Below are 5,044 nucleotides of genomic sequence, written 5' to 3'. Positions count from 1 at the left end.
AGAGAGACAGAGAGAGAGAGAGAGAGACAGAGAGAGAGAGAGACAGCGAGAGAGAGAGACAGCGAGAGAGAGCGAGAGAGAGAGAGAGAGAGAGAGAGAGAGAGACAGAGAGAGAGAGAGACAGCGCAGAGGTCAGGATCAGATGAGCTCCTGCATTTTTCAGCATTTTCTTAAAAAAAGATAGATTAGGAGTTAGATAAACTTGGACTTTTTTGTCAGGAACACATACTGGATTCTACCCTCTACAACATAACCCCTACTTCAAATCAAAACTTAAAACCTACAACCTGATTTTGGACGGAATTACGGAATCACCTGGAAGGTTCACAACTACCAAGGATTTTTACTCTATACAGCAAATTCTCTGGAAAACAACAGAAACCTGAAAACACCATCCAACCTGGAACTGAGTGAGTAATGTTTAGTCTGAAACTATATTTTATTTCCAAAAGCCAAGAAGAAAAATACACAACATTACTTTAAAAGGACTGAATTCTAACATAATTCTGCCAAGCTTGATACAGCTTCAATTAGCACTGACGTGTCAATTGAGAGGTGTCAAAGCCCATTAGCCAAACAATGGCAGGAGAGTCACACAGTCTACCCCAACCAAATGGAGAGGCCATAGAAGCTCCCCCCCGCTGTTCAGAGGTAATTAAAATACAGTACCCTGTGCATGTAAAGAATGATAAGGCAAGAAAAGATTACAAAATGAAAATCAAGAGACACTTTTTGCTGACTATTACAAAAATGGGAACATCAGCAACCTTATCTTCCACACAAACCATCCCCTGGCATGGCACAGTGCTATATTAGCACACTACCCCTTTGTTAAGAGAGGGCGGGTGAACGAGGGGTGGAAACTCAGAATACTTGACAACGAGGACTCTGAGTCAGCTGATATAAACCTCTATAAGTCCGGAACAGTACTTGTACAGGGCAACCCCAAACAGTTTCAGCTAGACTTTCACCAAATTAAAGAATCAGCCCAGCAGGAGAAGCTCTCCTTGATAAAGATACCCCCACCCCGAGCGGGTCAGACCAGACCTCTTCATTATTTAACCCCACAGACGAGAAACCCCCAGTGGACAGTCAACCTCCCAGCACAGATTACTACTCCCTCATTGAAATGAAGGATAAATTCACCCAGCTGGAGGTAAGGCAGGTGGAGCTGGAACAGCAGGTGATTACACTTCAGTCAGCACAGACCCAGACAACAGTCCAGCACAACAACACCCCCTTAACCAGACCCGGAGAGCTGGAGATGGAGAGAGACATATCTGCACTCTGGACAGTGGTGAGACAATTTCAACAGCAGAAAGAGCAGAATCAGGAGAAGAACAGAGCATTAGAGGAGAGGATCAGACTGCTGGTGGAGGAGAGGTTGAGGGGGATGGAGGAGAGCGTGAGGGGGACGGCGTGTGACAGAGAACAACCCACTAGAGGTGGCCACCCCCACAGAAAAGCCAGCAGAACAGCCCACCTCAGCACCCGACAAAAGTCTCGACACCACAGTAGAACAGTCCACACCAGACCCTGACCATAGAGTCGACATCACAGCAGAACAGACAAATGAAGAACCCCCTCTCACCCCCTCTGAGCACCTCCCCTGTCAGCCACCCTGATAGCCCTTATGACAACCCCCCACGCCCACTGAAGATAAACACAAGACACAGATTGTACTACTTATGGACTCAAATGGGAAATATATAGAAGAAAAAAACTTTTCCCCAAACACAGTGTGTCTAAACTCTGGTGTCCAAACACCCAGCCCGCCTCGACCTTCTGTCTGAGGACCAACTAGGCTCACCCAGCCACATAATAATACACACAGGCACAAACGACCTGAGAGCACAGCAGGAAAGGGTGGCCACAGCACTGAGGGGAGTGATTGAAAAGGCTTCTTCTACTTTCCCCAACGCACAAGTGGTTATCTCCACCCTGCTACCATGAAAAGACTTCCACCCTGCCACAATACAGCGGGTAAACGCAAGTATTTCCCGTGACTGTGCCTCAACATGTTTTCCTGGCCCACCACTCCACCCTGGACTTGAACAGCCTCTATGACCAGGTCCACCTCTACAAGGCAGCAGTGCCCACCTTTGCCCAAACTCTAAAGGACATCGCTCTCAAACGTATCCCCAACACTTCACACAGGAGCAACAGATCAATAGGCACCCCTCCCAGACCTGCAGGGTCTCCCCTGACCTACACATAGAGGACCCACGCCAAGAGGAATTACATCCAGACCACAGCACACGCAGACACATCCACACCCCCACCCCAACCAATCAACACCCCCCACGTCAACCATGCCCACACCCCATTTAGGCCCCCTCAGATCAGACCTATGCCACTACTGCCCACCCCATGCACCCCACCCCGCAAAGAGGGCCTCAACATGGAAGCCACACATACGCCCAGGTAGTGAGCGGGCAAACAGTCCCAACCCCCACTCTCACACTCGCCCAAGCCAATGGCATGTACCAGATGCTCAGCAGGCTCTGCTCACACTTACTGGCCTGAGGCCAAACTACGACCAACAACATTGGACACTCTATGGAACAAAAAGCCTTCACCATATCATCCTGGAATATCCCAGGCCTGAGGTCATCTGCCTTTAGCATAAAGAGCAGGAACCCGGACTTCACCAAAGAAATCGGTAATACAGACATTGTCATCCTGCAAGAAACCTGGTATAGAGGAGACAGACCCACTGGTTGCCCTCTAGGTTACAGAGAGCTGGTAGTTCCATCCACCAAACTACCAGGTGTGAAACAGGGAAGGGACTCAGGGGGTATGCTAATTTGGTATAGAGCAGACCTAACTCACTCCATTAAATTAATCAAAACAGGAACATTCTACATTTGGCTAAAAATTCAAAAGGAAATTATCCTAACAGAGAAAAATGTCCTCCTGTGTGCTTCTTATATCCCCCCACTAGAATCCCCATACTTTAATGAAGACAGCTTCTCCATCCTGGAGGGGGAAATCAATAATTTCCAGGCCCAGGGACATGTACTAGTCTGTGGCGACCTAAATGCCAGAACCGGACAAGAACCTGACAACCTCAGCACACAGACAAACACCTGCCTGGAGGTGACAGCATTCCCTCCCACATATGTCCCCCTAGGCACAACTATGACAACATAACCAACAAAAACTGGTCACAACTCCTGCAGCTCTGTCGCACGCTGGGTATGTACATAGTCAATGGTAGGCTTCGAGGGGACTCCTATGGTAGGTACACCTATAGCTCATCTCTTGGCAGTAGTACTGTAGACTACTTAATCACTGACCTCAACCCAGATTCTCTCAGAGCGTTCACAGTCAGCCCACCAACACCCCTATCAGACCACATCAAAATCACAGTCTACTTAAACAGAGCAATACTTAATCATGAGGCATCAAAGCCAAAGGAACTGAGTAACATTAAGAAATGCTATAGATGGAAGGAATGCAGTTTGGAAACCTACCAAAAAACAATTAGGCAACAACAAATTCAATCCCTTTTAGACAATTTCCTGGGTAAAACATTCCACTGTAATAGTGAAGGTGTAAACTTGGCAGTAGAAAATCTTAACATTATATTTGATCTCTCAGCTTCCATATCAAATCTAAAAATCTCAAATAGAAAACCGGAGAAAATTTACAATAATGACAAATGGTTTGATGAAGAATGCAACAATCTAAGAAAGAAATTGAGAAACCTGTCCAACCAAAAACATAGAGACCCGGAAAACCTGAGTCTACGCCTTCATTATGGTGAATCACTAACACAATACTGAAATACACTACGGAAAAAGAAGGAACAGCATGTCAGAAATCAGCTGAATGCAATTGAAGAATCCATAGACTCTAACCACTTCTGGGAAAATTGGAAAACACTAAACAAACAACAACACGAAGAATTATCTATCCAAAATGGAGATGTATGGGTAAACCACTTCTCCAATCTTGGCTCTATAACAAAGAATAAAGAGCAAAAACATATACATGATCAAATACAGATCTTAGAATCAACTATTAAAGACTACCAGAACCCACTGGATTCTCCAATTACATCGAATGAGTTACAGGACAAAATAAAAACCAAAATTTGACCCCAATACCTACCGTGGAATATGCGTCAACAGTAACCTTGGGAAAATCCTCTGCATTATCATTAACAGCAGACTCGTACATTTCCTCAATGAAAACAACGTACTGAGCAAATGTCAAATTGGCTTTTTACCAAATTACCGTACAACAGACCATGTATTCACCCTGCACACCCTAATTGACAACCAAACAAACCAAAACAAAGGCAAAGTCTTCTCATGCTTTGTTGATTTCAAAAAAGCCTTCGACTCAATTTGGCATGAGGGTCTGCTATACAAACTGATGGAAAGTGGTGTTGGGGGTAAAACATACGACATTATAAAATCCATGTACACAAACAACAAGTGTGTGGTTAAAATTGGTAAAAAACACACATTTCTTCACACAGGGTCGTGGATTTAGACAGGGATGCAGCTTAAGCCCCATCCTCTTCAACATATATATCAACTAATTGGCGAGGACACTAGAAAAGTCTGCAGCACCCGGCCTCACCCTGCTAGAATCCGAACTCAAATGTCTGCTGTTTGCTGATGATCTGGTGCTTCTGTCACCAACCAAGGAGGGCCTACAGCAGCACCTAGATCTTATGCACAGATTCTGTCAGACCTGGGCCCTGACAGTAAATCTCAGTAAGACCAAAATAATGGTGTTCCAAAAAAGGTCCAGTCACCAGGACCACAAATACAAATTCCATCTAGACACTGTTGACCTAGAGCACACAAAAAACTATACATACCTTGGCCTAAACATCAGTGCCACAGGTAACTTCCACAAAGCTGTGAACGATCTGAGAGACAAGGCAAGAAGGGCATTCTATGCCATCAAAAGGAACATAAATTTCAACATACCAATTAGGATTTGGCTAAAAATACTTGAATCAGTCATAGATCCCATTGCCCTTTATGGTTGTGGAGGTCTGGGGTCCGCTCACCAACCAAGACTT

The sequence above is a fragment of the Oncorhynchus gorbuscha genome, unplaced genomic scaffold, assembly GCF_021184085.1.
Source record: "Oncorhynchus gorbuscha isolate QuinsamMale2020 ecotype Even-year unplaced genomic scaffold, OgorEven_v1.0 Un_scaffold_6113, whole genome shotgun sequence".
In the NCBI taxonomy this organism is placed as follows: domain Eukaryota; kingdom Metazoa; phylum Chordata; class Actinopteri; order Salmoniformes; family Salmonidae; genus Oncorhynchus; species Oncorhynchus gorbuscha.
This window is presented reverse-complemented; position numbering follows the sequence as displayed.